Raw genomic sequence first — 17,479 nt, 5'->3', positions numbered from 1 at the left:
ATAGCAAAGGAAGAAACACAATCCAGGAATCAAGGGAGGATGACCGTCACTACAGATGTGACAAGTTGAGGCACAATAGTTAAGCTGGTTATCCAGAAACAAAGAAGAAAACAACAAGCTGAAGTTAGTTGTCTCCGTGAGTGATACTTGGGGAAACAGCTGGGTAACATTCTGTTGTTTCATTATAAACCTTGGGGAAATATTTAAAATGGACATAGATAACATTGATAAATTCTTCCCTGATGGCTCATTGGTAAACAGTCTGCCTGACAATGCAGGAGACACAAATTTGATCCCTGGGTCAGGAAGATCCCCTGGAGAAGGAAATGGCAACCCATTCTATTATTCTTGCCTGGGAAACCCCACGGATGGTGGGCTACAGTCCATGGGGTTGCAAGAGTCGGACATGACTTAATGACTAAACAATAACAAACTTTGATAAAATAAAAATTGAGTTAAGCCCCCAAATGATAACAAGTTAATGTTACACATACTCATTTATTCCTTAAAAAAAAAAAGCATTTACTATGAGTCAAGCATTTGCTAATTGCTGGATATATAACTGGTGAAAAGTGCCCCAGTTTGAGTGTAACTTACATCCCAGTGAGCATACTTGTGTGTGTATGTATGCAGGTATGTATACATGAATGCATCTATATATTTCTATATTTATATCTAGATCACAAACAGATTTCTAATAAATCTTAGATTGTATAAGATCAGGAAAGTTCCCTCTAAAAAAGGTGACAATTTAACAGAGACCTAAATGAAAGGAAGAAATGAAACATACACTCAAAACACGTTGAGTTTAAGCTCCTCTGAGGTGTCAGCTAAAGAAGCAGACTCAACAGCTGGGAGTACAAAGTGGAGCTTGGGGAAGGAGTATTCTGGTAAAAGGTATGGATTAAGGAGACCCTGGAACTGAGGTTTCAATGGAAGGACAGAGGAGTGCCAGAACCATGGCTTCCGCAGGTAGCCGCCGTGATGCAGAGGGAGATGAGAGAGAAGAATGTTGCCAACGGAAATAAATGTTGGGGGAAACAGCAAGGAGAATCAAGAAAGTTGTGTGTGCTTAGGTGCTCAGTGTGTTTGACTCTTTGTGACCCCATGGACCGTAGCCTGCCAGACTCCTCTGTCCGTGGGATTCTCCAGGCAAGAATACTGCAGAGGGTTGCTATGCCCTCCTCCAGGGGATCTTCCCAACCCAGGGATCAAACCCAGGCCTCCCACATTGCAGGCAGATTCTTTACTGATCAAGAAAGTTAGATCCTTAATATTAGTAACTAAGGTTGTCAGATCAGCAAATAAAATTATAGGATGCTGCTGTTGCTGGGAATGTAAAATGTTACAGCCACTCTGAAATATAGTTTGATAGTTTCTCTGAAGACTAACATGAACTTATCATAAGACAAAGCAACTGCACTTTTTGGTATTTATACCAAAGAGATGACAATTTATATTCTTGTAAATATTTTTGAAATGATATTCACAGTGGACTTATTTGTAAAAGTCAAATGTCATAAACAACCCAAATATCCTTCAATGGGTGAATGGTTAAACAAACTATGGTACATCCATACCATGGAGCACTATTCAGCAATAAAAATAGATGGGACTATTGTTACACACACAACCTGAATGACTGTTAAGGAAATTATGCCAAATAAAAGAAGTCAATCTCAAAAATTCACTTTTTTGTTAGAAATTTACCCAAATAAAAAAGTATAGATTTTTTTTTAATAATCTTTCAGAAAATGGAACATTGGTACGGTGAACACGTTCAACTCAGTAAAAGTCATTGCTTTTTTATTTTAGCAACTTTATGTCTTAGCTCCTCCATGTGGCAACAAAAAAATAACACTGATGAGAAGAGAGTATAATATCAGCCGGTTTTGCTTTATACATGTAGATTCTGAGTGCTATTTTTCAGTGTGGCAAAAGAGCAAAAGAAAGAGTTATTTGTTCCGTGGCCATGATAATGGTGGGTGCAGAATATTTTAAGTACTCAAGATTTTATCAATTCTTTTTCTTCAGTCTCAAAGAGACAACATTCTTTTCAGTACATGTTGTTCTTTTTTTAGAAAGATCAGGCATTAGACCTTACCTAAATCCAGGTTTAAATCCCATACACAAGTATGTGCCTGTGCTTTGAAAATCTACAACAAAATTTTTCTTTTTACTTATGAATAGATATTTTATTTTAATAGTAATGTATGTTCTCTATAGGAAATTTAGAAACTACAGAAAAATGTAACACTGAAAATAAGCATCAACTTCTTTCTTATAATCAAGAGGTAATTATCATTGAAAATGTAATATGCTTTATTTTATTTTATTTTTTTTCAATTATTTTTATTAGTTGGAGGCTAATTACTTCGCAACATTGCAGTGGGTTTTGTTATACATTGACATGAATCAGCCATGGAGTTACATGTATTCCCCATCCCGATCCCCCCTACCACCTCCCCCCTCCACCCGATTCCCCTGGGTCCTCCCAGTGCACCTGGCCCGAGCACCTATCTCATGTATGCTTTAAATTCATTACAATAAAAGTAGTCTGCCAATCAATCAGCCAGTGACAGTATTAGGCAACCTTACAAAAAAAAAAAAAAAAAAAAAACCCTCTTAAATTACTGTATATTACTGATTCCCTTTCGGGCATTATTGTGTGAGTGCATCTGTGTGTTTGCATTTACATTTTGGCTACTAGTTATTAAAAGGCTACTAGCTATTAAATTAATCCTAAATAATATGCACAGAGAGAAAAGATATAAAATATAAAGGAACATTTAGAAGATATTAGACCATGGAAAGTAAGATGATTGTGATCTAAAAATGTCTTGTGCGTTAGTCTATGTATTTAAAGGTTTAACAACATAGCATATATTTTTCACAGATTTTACAAAACTATAAAATGTCTTTGGAAAATCATCAATAAAGACTTTGACAAATACTGAGCAAATTTTTATAGTCTAAAGGTAATTATATTAATATATTCCATGCAAATATTTCAACCTATGCATCTCTTTGCTCAGTGCATTTAGATACTTTGTAAATGTACTCATAGCAGATATTTTAGTGGCAGCAGTTTGTTGAAATTAAAAACACAAAGCATCAGTAAACTCACTATTATGTACAAAAATATTTACTTTTTATAGACTTTCAAAATTTGAATGCTATTAAGTTGTTTCATATTTGGCTTAATACTTTCCAAAACTCCCGTAACTATTTTTCAATTAATTAAAATGACAGGTTTTCTTCTAACTAATCTCAGATGATGTCTGTAGTCATTTCTTCCAGTTATTTCATTGCATTCCATTATGCCTAAAATAAGCATTTTTCAGAAACATATGTGAAAGTTTGAAGATTACACCTTCATTTTCAAATATTACTTGAAATTGACTTTCTTTTTTCACTTGAACAGTTAGTTTATTTTATGACTTGCTTCTTTGCCAGTAGAGAGCAGTGTTGGACATCATATGGACCCAACTATACAATCTGCTTTGCTTTCCCAAATGTTTTTAGAATCATTCTGTAAACATAAATACTGTAGGTTTTTAAAAAATGCCAGGTAAACAATTAAAATAATTAACTAAAGAGCTAATGCTATGAAATCTGACACTATTTAACATATGAAAGAGCTTAATTATGACAAATATATGGGATACATGCTTTGTTTATATCACCTTTTATTTTTTTATCTTTTTATTTATTTATTTTTAAATTTTATTTATTTATTTATTTATTTTTTAATTAGTTGGAGGCTAATTACTTCATAACATTGCAGTGGGTTTTGTCATACACTGACATGAATCAGCCATAGAGTTACACGTATTCCCCATCCCGATCCCCCCTCCCACCTCCCTCTCCACCCGACTCCCCTGGGTCCTCCCAGTGCACCAGGCCCGAGCACTTGTCTCATGCATCCCACCTGGGCTGGTGATCTGTTTCACCATAGATAATATACATGCTGTTCTTTCGAAACATCCCACCCTCACCTTCTCCCACAGAGTTCAAAAGTCTGTTCTGTACTTCTGTGTCTCTTTTTCTGTTTTGCATATAGGGTTATCGTTACCATCTTTCTAAATTCCATATATATGTGTTAGTATACTGTCATGTTCTTTATATCACATTAAAACTTGCCCATTGTATGTAAGATAATATGTTCAATAGATAATTATTTTAAAATATTACAGAGAAATAATTTCCATTTTGTACATCATAGAAGCTTTATCTAATATCAAGGCTAATAAATAATCATTGGTAGTATAACGACCAATGGATATTCTAACTATATAGGACAAAAAATGGGCTTCCCAGGTGGTGTTAGTGGTAAATAACCCGCCTGCCAATGCAGGAGACATAGGAGATGTGGGTTCAATCCCTAGGTCAGGAAGACCCCCTGGAGGGGGACCATTGCAACCCACTCGGGTATTCTTGCCTGAAGAATCCCATGGACAGAAGAGCTTGGAGGGCTATAGTCCATAGGGTTGCAAAGAGTCAGACACGACTGAAGTGACTTAGCACAGAAAACAATAAATGAGAATGTCACTATCTTTGTAACCAGTGTTGCAAACACTCCAACAGGATGGGGCTAATTTTCTTGGTATTAGTTTGACTGCATATGTGTAAAACAAAAAGCAAAAAACCACAGTACTTAAACCTTCCAGCTACTCAACTGTACACAGCAGATAAGCCATATTTAATTTTATAGTCCTTATTTGGCTGACTTGCCATGTCACAGTGCCAAGCAATACAGGAAATGTCATTTTTAAAAAGCCCATCATAAAAGTCAACTGCTAAAGAAAGGTCAGAATCAATTGAATTTAAATCTATTATTTAATCATCAAAACCACAATTCTAAAAAATAAAATAGATCCATGAAAAAAGAAAGGATACACTTTAAATTAGATACTCTAAAAGTTATCCTTTAAAGGATGGGCAGGATTTAATAGAGAATAAAAAAATATTGGTGTTAGTATTTAAAAGTCTACATTTTAAATTTGATTTGATATTTATTCCCATTTTATTGTAGTAACTTTTTATTAAATTGTATCTTGTAATGTCCTCCTCTTACTTTACATGAATACAGAGTGTATTATTTTAAGAGGCTCTTGCTTTCAAAACAAGATTTCCAAGTTTATGCCAAAACAAATCTACTTGCTATATAAAAGAAACAGCTCATTGCGCACTGTGGAAGGGTCTCAAATTGAGTTTTGAATCACATGGTCACAATAAGAAGTGCTGAGTTTTTGTCCTGTCCTAGAGGCCCCTCCACAGTCAAATTTTCCTTCACATCTGAAGACTTAGACAGGTGGAGTAAAGGGCAGAGCATTCACCTGTGTTGTTATAATAGAAGTATTACTAATATAAAGACACTAACTTACATAGAAAACCAAGAGCATGGGCTTTGGATCCAGACAGGCTTTATAATCCATTTTCTCATAGGAGAACCACTTGATTGTGGACTCTGGAGATATCATCATTCAGCTCCCAAATTTTATAGATAATATAAACTGAGGACCAAGAAGGTGGTCACAAAGATTTTTAGTAGCACAAGTAGGGCTAGGATTCTAGCTCTCTTAGTTTTCAGACACACACTCTTCATTTTTGCTATTTTTACATAAAACAGAAACAATGAAAATATAGTACGCTGCATATATATTACCCATTTATGCTATATCCATTTGGCTAATTGTTTTATATTATAGTTTCTATCTACTGTGAGATAAGTTTAAAATCTGAGGAAGTCAAAAATACTTGGTTGGCTTAATAGTTAGGTAACCTCAATTTCCTCTACCAATTATTTACTGTATTTCTCAAAGCCTCAGTTTCCTCGTTCATAAAACGGGGCTAACACACAGTATTGCTGTGAGAATTAAACAAGAAAATGCAATTAGTGACTGGAGCAGAGTGAATATTCATGGAATTTATGCTTAGAAATTAAAATACAAAAATAACACAATAGTCATAACAAGAAAATAAAGGAGTCAAACCCGTCCACAACAGATTATGAAGTAAAAAAGAAATAAAATCTACTTTAAGCCACTAGTAATCAGATTTTGGCTACAGAGACAGTTCCCAGGGCGGCAAACAGTCGGACACGACTTAGCAGCTGAAAAGCAACAGCAGTAGGGGCAGTTAGAGTTCTCACTAACCCATACAGAGGTGTACTTTTTCCCTCAAAATTTTATTATTTTTAAACATTTATTCTTCTGAATTCTTATTGTAATTTAATTGCAACATAATCAATTACATAAGGTGACGTGTGAGATTTTTAGGATATCTATGAAATATCGACTTGTGGATACCTTTGCAGTAAGTGTTTATATTGCTTTTCAGGAAGGTCAAGTACTTTTATTGCTAAATATATTCCTATAGTCTTTATTATTTAGTGCAAATAAATTTTTTGACTTATTGCTAGTATAGGAAACAGCCTGTATTTTGTCAACTTATGAAATTCTTTTTCTTTTCAGTTTTACATATATACATTATTTTTAGAATTATTTTCTATTATAGGTTATTACACGATATTGACTATAGTTCCCTGTGTTATACAGTAAACCTTTGTTGCTTGTTGGATATCTATTTTTTTAATGAGAACGCTAGCATTCTACTCATACTAAGTCAAACAAGTGATTTACTAAATTTTCTTACTAAACTTAGTAGTTTTATTTAGTTTGAAAAATTTGAATCTACTAGAATGTAATTACCAATAAAGCAATAATACATTTTATTTTCTTTCTTGATATTGTTACCAATTTTTCATTTTCCTTGCCTACAAAACCATGTTAATAACAGTGATAACAAGGACCCATTTCTTATTCTTAATTTTCATGGGATTTAATTAAGCTTTTGGCAATACTTACATAAGCCAAATATGATATAAAAGTAATACTGCGTATTATTCTGTGCTGTGTGCTGTGCTTAGTCGCCCAGTTGTGTTCAGCTCTTTGCAAGTCCATGGACAGTAGCCCGCCAGGCTTTTCTGTCCATAGGGATTCTCCAGACAAGAATACTGCAATCCCTCCTCCAGGGGATCTTCCCAACCCAGGGATCGAACCCAGCTCTCCCATACTGCAGGCAGATTCTTTACCATCTGAGCCATCAGGAAAGCCTGCTTATTATTCTACTTTCTTTTGAAACTTCAATAACATAATTGCCCCAAAACTTCTTGTGTTCCTGAACTCTGTCCAAAACAGAATATACTTATTTGGAGAAGGCCCTAACATTTCAAAGAACCCTCACATCTCTCCTGAGCTAAATTTATCTTTTTATCCCTTTTGGAGACAACATTCCTTTAAAAGTCTAAATTCAAGAGCTTTTAAAGTATAGCCTCCAATTGAAGGGATAATATTTCCAATACTTCCTCCTCCTCATTATTTCTATATTCTGTTCCATTTAAAGAATATTAATTGTATACTATCTATGTGTCAGTTTCTGTTCAAGACACCGGGGATTCAGCAGTGAACAAAACAGACCCAAATCCTTGACCTACTAATTGTGCTGTAGCCTACAGCCTTATCTTCAATGCCCAGAAAGGGTGCCTTTATATTCCACAGGTTTTCCTTGATTCCACTCTATCCCCAGCCTCATTTAGTTCAGTTCAGTTCAGTTCAGTCACTCAGTCGTGTCCGACTCTTTGCGACCCCATGAATTGCAGCACACCAGGCCTCCCTGTCCATCACCAACTCCTGGAGTTGACTCAAACTCATGTTCATCGAGTCAGTGATGCCATCCAGCCATCTCATCCTCTGTTGGACCCTTCTTCTCTTGCGCCCAATCCCTCCCAGCATCAGGGTCTTTTCTAGCCTCATTACTCAACCATAATCTAAATAGAGTGCAATAAGAGAGCTTCCAAGTCAATAATAATTGCCTCAGTGGAGTTTTCTGGCTGTACTTGGTCAGTTTAAATCTTCAGCCATGTCCACATGGCTTCTCCCAAGACTTCATCCCAAACTGAGTTGAACTTCTGCACATTTAAATATCACAGAAATGAGTGACCACAATAAAGGACTTTACTACTCAAATTGCTATCCTCCTTTCTCTAGGAACAAAGGAGAATCTACTTTTTAGATCTTCATAGGCTGTGCATAGCTCTTTCAAGTGAAAAATGAGTGTGGGCTAATGATACTCTTGTAGTGCAGATTCATTTCTTTCTTTCAGCAGACTTTCTGTCAATGATTAACATGGCCTGATCAGTCTATGAAGCACTGTTGAGTGCAGATGTGCTGCGATGGTACAAGCAAGGAAGACTGAATCCTGCCCCCACGAGGTTTTACCTCATAGATTTCAAACACATTCAAGGAAAGACAGAGACATCAAAGAACACAACAAACAAACAACAACCTGTGACTCGGAACAGACTGAAACAAGCTTAATGTCAGTGACTACCAGTGCACTATTCTATTACCTTCCATGGGGGGTGCCCAGAGGCATGAGTGAAAGCAGGCTCTTCACTGAGCAGGACTTCTTTTAACCAAGAGCCATTTTTACTGAGGACCTACTATGTGTCAGGCACTGTTCCAGATACTTCGATACAGTGATGCACAGAAAAGTCAAAGATCATTATTGGAAGTGGCTTGGTGGAGCAATGAAAAAGGGTCTTAGAACCATATGGACACTAGTTATGAATTCTGGCTCTGCCAATCATAGGTTTATGAGTCTAAACTCTGAGCAGCAGTATCTTCTTTCACACAATGCAGATAAATATCCCTATACTTATAAAGGTTGTTGTTGTTCAGGTTCTCAGTTGTGTCTGACTCTTTGCATCCCCATGGACTGCAGCATGCCAGGCTTCCTTGTTCTTTAACATCTTCTGGAGTTGCCTCAAAATCATGTCCATTAAGTCGGTGATGCCATCCAACCATCTTGTCCTCTGTCATCCCCTTCTCCGCCTGCCTTCATCTTTCCCAGTATCAGGGTTTTTTCCAACGAGTGGGATCTTTGCACCAGTTGGCCTAAGTATTGGAGCTTCAGCTTTAGCATCAGTCCTTCCAATGAATATTCAGGGGTGATTTCCTTTAGGATGAATTGGTTTGATCTCTTTGCAGTCCAAGGGACTCCCAAGAATCTTCTCCACCATCACAGTTTGAAAACATCAGTTCTTCAGTGGTCAGTCTTTTGTATGGTCCAACTCTCACATCCGTACATGACTACTGGAAAAACCATAGCTTTGACTAGATGAACCTTTGTCCGAAAAGTAATGTCTCTGCTTTTTAATCCTGTCTAGGTTGGTCATAGCTTTTCTTCCAAGGGGCAAGCATTTTTTTGTTTGCTTGTTTTGTTTTAATTTCATGGCTGCAGTCACCATCTACAGTGATTTTGGAGCCCAAGAAAATAAAGTTTGTCACACTTTCAATCCACTGTTTCCCCATTTATTCGCCATGAAGGGATAAGAGTTGATGTCATGACCTTAGTTTCTTGAATGTTGAGTTTTAAGCCAGTTTTTTTCGCTCTTTCACTTTCATCCCGAGGTTCTTTAGTTCCTTTTGCTTTCTGCCATAGTTCAGTTCAGTTCAGTTGCTCAGTCGTGTCTGACTCTTTGCGACCCCATGAATTGCAGCACGCCAGGCCTCCCTGTCATCACCAACTCCAGGAGTTTACTCAAACTCATGTCCATCAAGTCGGTGATGCCATCCAGCCATCTCATCCTCTGTCGCCCCCTTCTCCTCCTGCCCCCAATCCCTCCCAGCATCAGAGTCTTTTCTAATGAGTCAACTCTTCTTATGAGGTGGCCAAAGTATTGGAGTTTCAGCTTCAGCATCAGTCCTTCCAATGAACACCCAGGACTGATCTCCTTTAGAATGGACTGGTTGGATCTCCTTGCAGTCCAAGAGACTCTCAAGAGTCTTCTCCAACACCACAGTTCAAAAGCATCAATTTTTCGGCACTCAGCTTTCTTCACAGTCCAACTCTCCCATTCATACATGACCACTGGAAAAACCATAGCCTTGACTAGATGGACCTTTGTTGGCATAGTAATGTCTCTGCTTTTTAATATGCTATCTCGGTTGCTCATAACTTTCTTTCCAAGGAGTAAGCGTCTTTTAATTTCATGGCTGCTATCAACATTTGCAGTGATTTTGGAGCCCCCCAAAATAAAGTCTGACACTGTTTCCCCATCTATTTCCCATGAAGTGATGGGACCAGATGCCATGATCTTAGTTTTCTGAATGTTGAGCTTTAAGCTAACTTTTTCACTCTCTTTCACTTTCTGCCATAAGGGTGGAGTTATTTGCATATCTGAGGTTGTTGAAATTTCTCCTGGCAATCTTGATTCCAGCTCGTGATTCATCCAGCCCAGCATTATGCATGATGTACTCTGCATATAAGTTAAATAAGCATGGTGACAATATTCAGATTTGACATACTCCTTTCCCAATTTGGAACCAGTCCATTGTTCCATGTCCAGTTCTAACTGTTGCCTCTTGACCTGCATACAGGTTTCTCCCGAGGCAGGTAAGGTGGTATGGTATTCCCATCTCTTGAAGAATTTTTCACAGTTTGTTGTGACCCACACAGTGAAAGGGTTTAACATAGTCAATAAAGCAGAAGTAGATGATTTTCTGGAATTCTCTTGCTTTTTCTATGATCCAACGGATGTTGGCAATTTGATCTCTGGTTCCTCTGCCTTTTCTAAATCCAACTTGTGCATCTGGAAGTTCTTGGTTCACATGCAGTTGAAGCCTAGCTTGAAGGATTTTGAGCATTACCTTGCTAGCATGTGAAGTAAATGCAGTTGTGTGGTAGTTTGAACATTCTTTGTCATTGCCCTTCTTTGGGATTGGAGTGAAAACTGACCCTTTTCCAGTCCTGCTGAGTTCTCCAAATTTGTGGGCATATTGAATGCAGTACTTTTGCAGCATAATGTTTTAAGATTTGAAATAGCACAGCTGGAATCCGATCACCTTCACTAGCTTTATTCATAGTTATGCTTCCTAAGGCTCACTTGACTTTGCACTCCAAGATGTCTGGCTCTAGGTGAGCAATCACACCATCATGGTTATCCAGGTCATTAAGATCTTTTTCTGTGCATAGTTCTTCTGTGTTGCAACAGAAGTTCTTCATAGCTGCCACCTCTTCTCAATATCTTTTGCTTCTCTCAGGTCCATGCTGACTCTGTCCTTTATCGTGTCTTTCATTGCATGAAATGTTCCCTTGGCATCCCAAATTTCCTTGACGAGATCTCTAGTCTTTCCCATTCTATTGTTTTCCTTTATTTCTTTGCATCATTCACTTAGGAAGGCTTTCTTATCTCTCCTTTCTCTTCTTTGAACTCTGCATTCAGATGGGTATATCTTTCCTTTTCTCCTCTGCCTTTTGCTTCTCTTCTTTTCTCAGTTATTTGTTTGGCCTCCTCAGGCAGCCATTTTGTCTACTGCATTTATTTTTCTTGGGGATGGTTCTGATCACCGCCTCCTGGACAATGTTACAAACATCCATCCATAGTTCTTCAAGTACTCTATCAGATCTAATCCCTTGAATCTATTTGTCACTCAATAGAGAATAAACTAATAGTTACCAGTAGGAAAAGCAGTTAAAGTGGGGTGGGGGAGTGAAAGGGACAAACTATTGAGTGTGAGGCAAGCTCAAGGATGTATTGAACACCACGGGGAATGTAGCCAATATTTTGTAAATGGAAAGTAGGTTTTAAATATTGTATAAAAATAAATTTTTTAAATAAATTTTTTTTGAAAATAGAAATGCTCCTAAATAATACATAAGTACTGATTATCTTAAAGTAACGCTAAACAACAGGGTTTGTGATTATTTTCAACAACAGTCAGGGTGGTTTTTTTTTTTTTCCTTGTGATTTTACAGATTCAACATAGTTCTATTAATAGACTTTAAATAAATCTGCTGGGAAGCTGATGACTCTGGATAATTAAGTGGCAGATGGGGAAATACAGATGCATCAAGCATCCAACAATGGCAGGGTCCTGGCAATTCCTACTGGGAACCAGGAGAACGAGTGGGTCACCCTGAGTTTGCATTATCAGTGAGTCTGTTTATGTAAGGAGTCTACCTTGCAATCAGATACTGCTATGAGGACATATGCTGTTTTATCTCATTAGCTAATAGCTCAATTCTCTCTTCCTTGTTTGTGAAAGTGGGCCACTGTTCTGCTTCTATTATTACAACTCATTCTTCCTCTTTTTGTTACCATTAGGTCAATCCTAAGTATTTCTAATTAAACATGATAATCCAGTTTAATTTTTAAGTATATGCCTTTTCCTTTTTGAAAAAAATTTTATTTAGCTTTTTTTAAAACCTGAAGTCAATTAGCATTAATTAGCACCAATCAGTCTTCACTGTAATGCTTGATTGGTTTGACTTGATCCCTGCTATATGCTGATTTTATTTGATTTTCCTTGGCCTTTAAAGAAATCAATTGTCACATATTCCTGGGTGGCTTTTGAGAGTATTTTTCAGTTGCCCTTTGAAAATTATAATCCTGGTATTAATATAGACCTTTATGTTTTTATTGGAATACTTCTAAAAACTTAATAACATGATCAGTGACTATAATTCCAAACTATATAAAAACTTCCCTTTATATATACAGATTACATTGCAGTATATTACTTTTCTCAGAAAGAACTATATACATTTGTATTTGCCATAAATATATTTGATTAACACATGAAACATTTAAATTTGCTATTTTCAGACTGCAAAACTGGTATTTGGGAAGAACGTTTACTTTATTTGCAGTTCCATTATTAATAGGACTAAAGTTTAAAGTTACTTATTTTTAATATATTTTTATTTCATGCACTTTATGATATGCCATTTCAATTCCTTGCCTATCAGACAATATATTACAATCCTGAGATTAGTTTGTTTTCATTTAAAAGCAATAAATGTTATTAAAATGTACAAATAAATGAACTGTTAACAAGGCTATAATAGCATTAAAATCATATTTATTTGCATCTCATTTCAGAGCTAATCTAGTATAAATTTCAAAATTATATATGGCCACTGTAGAAATTATGGATGCTGCGACATGTAAAAATTAGAAAACAAATGGCATTCTCTCTTTGTCCTCAAACATTTACATTCTATTACTGAAGATTATCCAAAATCAGGAAGCATCACTCTATAAAGCCTCAATACTTGTTTTTCCCTCCAAAAGGAATTTACTAAAAACTAAGAGCTGCTGTAATTTAAACATGATTAATTATGAGGGTAGACAGCATTTCACACACTGGACACCATGGGGAGGGGCCTTTTAAGTCTTTGATGACATCTCATTGAGGTTGGGGGAGCCTCAGTCACTAAAACACCATCTCTCAAGCTTTGCCTGTAGAAACCCACCCAGCCAGCAGCCTACAGGAAGGAATGCAAAGCAGGTGGTTGAAGGGAAAATGTCTTGAGAAGGGCAAGTAACTTTCTCTTATTCTCTCTTGTTAGCCTCTCCACAGAAATGACTTCTGGCTTGTAGCTCTAGAAACACTTCCTGAGAGAAGGAAGAAATTCAGATTGTAGTTGGTTCTTCTGTACTTGGATTCTTCTGTACTTGGGTTGTATTTTCCATTTGTTATTAGGATAGCAAATTTACCCAGTTACCATATATGCTGAGTGTAAAATACAAAACCTCATGTTAACACTGAAGTCAAGGGCTTCAACTTTATTCATTTTTATTGTCCTCAAAGATTGGCTGTTTACCTAATGATCAGGTCAAACTTTATTCTGCACAGTGATATAATGCTAGGAGGAATCTATGAATTCAAATTAAGATCTGAATCTTGGGTCTGCTGTTACAAAGATTTTTGGTCAATCTATATTTCCAAATGTCAATTTTTATAAAAAAAAAAAAGGTAGTGATATTTCTATATGGAGTCATTCTGAGGAATGCTGAAGATAATGAGAATATAGTATTTAGTATTTAATAGGTTTGTCTCACTTAATGAAGTAAGAAAACGGAAACTATTATATAGCAAAAGTCAGAGAATCTCTTTGAAATTAAATTGTCCCATACCACATGATCCAGGTATGTTATAGAAAACAGGCTTCCCTGGTAGCTCAGATGGAAAAGAATCTGCCTGCAATGCAAGCGACCTGGGTTCGATCCCTGGGTTGGGAAGATCCCCTGGAGAAGGAAATGGCAACCCACTCCAGTATTCCTGCCTGGAGAATTCCATGGACAGAGCAGCCTGGTGGGCTGCAGTTCATGAGGTTGCAAAGAGGGCACGCCTGAGCAACTAACATGTTCACTTTCACACTAGATGATCCAGATATACTGTAGAAAAAACTAACCATCAGCTTCTGGTTTTTATCTACTACTTTGAAATTATATATATGTCAGTAAAAAGGCAAGAGTGTTTATCATGCCAGTTCACCCTGTCTATAGTTTTAATGCCTTTTAATGCCCAATAAAATTTCAGGAGTTTAAGAAATGGGAATCTGATTTAAGTAAGTGTACTGTGTAGGTGGGCAGTGATCTCATTAATGAGGTCATGTTGACCAACCAAATAGTACAAAAGAAGTTAGTCTGAGGTAACCAGAAACACACTGGTTCAGTGACTGTAAATTAGTTGAAGTCTGAAACTTGCCCTGTTACATGATCCAGTTTGTGAAGGTCAAGTATTTAGGGAACATGTAAACCATCTCAATGCCTCTAACGTATATGTCTCAGGTCCAATACATACATAGATAGATGTATTTATTAGAGACCAAAGTATTTAACTGAGACCAAACTATTTAACCCATTGGTTATGATTTTTTGTACGAATAGACTGGTACATTGATAATTCCACTGCTAGCTAGAATAGCACATCTGCACCCAGTGGGTGAATCTATCTAAGATGTTTAGTTACAGGCCATATCCAAAGATTTGGCATGCTATGACTGTTTTCTTGGGAATATTTGTTGACAGGGAGATCACTACCTCACAAAGACATCTGCTACTATACTGACGGCTCTGTAAAATATTCTCCCTGTGCGTGCGTGTGAAGTTGCTTCAATCATGTCTGACTCTTTGGGATTTTATGGACCATTGCCCACCACCCAGGCATCTCTGTCCATGGGATTCTCCAGACAAGAATCCTGGAGTGGGTTGCCATGCCCTCTTCCAGGGGATCTTCCCGACCCAGGGATTGAATGCTTGTCTCTAGCATCTACCTGCATTGGCAGGTAGGTTCTCGACCACTAGTGACGCCTGAGAAGCCCCAATATTTTTCCTAGTATAGAGTTATTTTGCGGAGAATGACAATGAAGCAGAAACTAAAATACTGAAGAAAAAACTATTTTTTTTTCATTTATTTAAAAAATAATTTTACTATGTCCAAAAATGCACTTAAAGTGTCCAATAAAGAGTCAAAAAATAGAGAAAGATAAAATAAATTAAGAAAAAATGAACCAAATGAAAAATAAAGCAAGAATACAGAGTAGAAACAGGCTTGTAGTAAAAAGCCATGTAATCCTGTAAATTTGCTAGAAGTAGATCACAAACTGGGCTTCAGTTTCTTCAAGAGTAGTGTAAAGAAGCACCATCAGTTCACTATATGATTCACTGTTGACAAGGTAAAATAAAAACAGATGTGTTTCATATATATGCTGAGACTCTGAAATGTAACTGGATTAATATGTGATTTCACTGGCAGAGTGTTTGATAGTTCATTAAATTTCAAATAGCTCACTAGATATTTATTTTTATAATAACTACAAATAAGAAAAATGACTTCACAGTTATTACTAACCTTATCTCCACCCATCATCTTCTCTACTGTGTTAAAGTACATTGGAGAAATACCTATCACTTTCAATCAAAATGGAATAAAACATTAACTACTTTTGCCTTTACATTCTGTCATACACAGTTGCCTGTCTAAATAACTTTCTTTCTAATTATTGTATCAGCATTTAATTTAGTCAACCATGAATAATTCTCGGCTGTGAAATGCACTTTGGGGCACTGCAGGGTAAACACACAAGCAACTCAAGCTCGACTTTAAAAAGGATTCTCCTGGACATGATTCCCACATTCAGTAGATGCACCAAGCTTTTAAAAGTCTCAATGAGTTTCTAAAGTCAAGTTTTCCAAATTGAAAATATATGAATCATGACATCTTGTCAGTTTTACTTTTCAGATGATACATTCTTCTTAACAGCTTTCCTTATCTCCACAGTGTTAATGTTGGAAGTTAGAAGTCATGACAGTTCCTTTTACAGTACTGGATAGTGACAACTGAATTATTTTTCCTACTTAGCATTCCTAAATATTGTTGTTAGCATTGTTTTTGAGACATTTTGTAGTACTAAATTAAGGGTGATAATCATCAGGGGTAAAAAATGTGTTGGGCCAATTATAACAAACATTCAAAAAAATATTTGTCAGTACTTTATTTTAACAAGTATATGTTAACATAAAGTTACATTCAGAAAGTTAGGATATAGGCAGGTGTAGATTTATGAAAATTAATTTAAATGTACATCAATTAGTAAAACTTTATATTACATAGTATTATAAAAATAAACACGATGACAGCATTACTGACTCAGGGACTCATAAGGCATTAGCTGAGTAAATGTGCTCTCAGTTATTTGTAGAAATTATTCTGTGAGTGGTTTATATGCAAAGCCCACAGCAGTTGCATTCATATCTACTTATGTTTACAGGAAAAGGAGATTTTCCAAGAAAACTCTATTAGAGTGTCCTTTAAAAGCTCCTTCAAGAAGTTATGCTCTGCCGAAATTTTGAAATACTCAGCGATTAAATGAAATTCTTGCAGATGGCTAGGAAGCATAGAGAAAAGGATTATTTCTAACATCTACTATGTGCCATGTACTGTTTTCAATATAATACCTCAGTTAAGTGTAATGAAAACATCAGGAAATGTTCCATACATTTGTAGACTAAAGGCAGAAAATTGTCACCTTTAGTAAGGCAATTACTATCTATTTCTACATAAATTAAAACTATATATAGACAGCATCTTATGAGCATAATAAATAATTGACTCAAGCAAATTTTTTTAGCGGTAATAACCAGCATGCAGTAGTCTCCTTGTTAAAACTGAGTATAAGTTCTAATTCTGACAAATTAGAAAATAAGTGTTCTAAAATGTATAGATAATCTCTCCTGAAGAATTTCCTTACCAGCAAGGGGGCAATCACACCGAATTAAATGCCTGATGAAACTCCTCCATCCATGGTCCATCAGCTGATGGAGTCCCGCTCTCTCTCCTCCATCTCCCTCTTTTTACTGGCACTGGCTCAGGGTAAAACCATCCATCCCATCCTCCAGCATCCTTCTCTACTCAAAGCCTCCCACAATTGCTTCTTACCCTGCCAGGGCTTTCCTAGGTACTGGAATTCTAATAAAGTATGAGTGGGCTGTCTATGAAATCAGGGCAAATGAATAACAAATGTGCGTTCTAACTAAAATGAAGGATATAAGTTGAGGGATAGAAAAATTTGGTTTTAGAAAACCTGGTGCATAGGAGAAAGGGACATTCAAGGCAGGGAAAAG

The 17,479-nt window shown here is 36.4% G+C and overlaps 1 protein-coding gene across 2 annotated transcripts in view; it reads right to left on the bottom strand.

Moving 5' to 3' along the window:
- GULP1 (GULP PTB domain containing engulfment adaptor 1) overlaps positions 1-17,479 on the bottom strand; it is a 306,541-nt gene that overhangs the window by 70,393 nt on the left and 218,669 nt on the right. The gene's annotated exons all lie outside the window — the stretch shown is intronic.

This window comes from Muntiacus reevesi, chromosome 3 (genome assembly GCF_963930625.1).
Source record: "Muntiacus reevesi chromosome 3, mMunRee1.1, whole genome shotgun sequence".
Classification (NCBI taxonomy): Eukaryota; Metazoa; Chordata; class Mammalia; order Artiodactyla; family Cervidae; genus Muntiacus; species Muntiacus reevesi.
The sequence above is the reverse complement of the archived record's forward strand: the minus strand, read 5'-3'. Positions and strand labels throughout refer to the sequence as shown.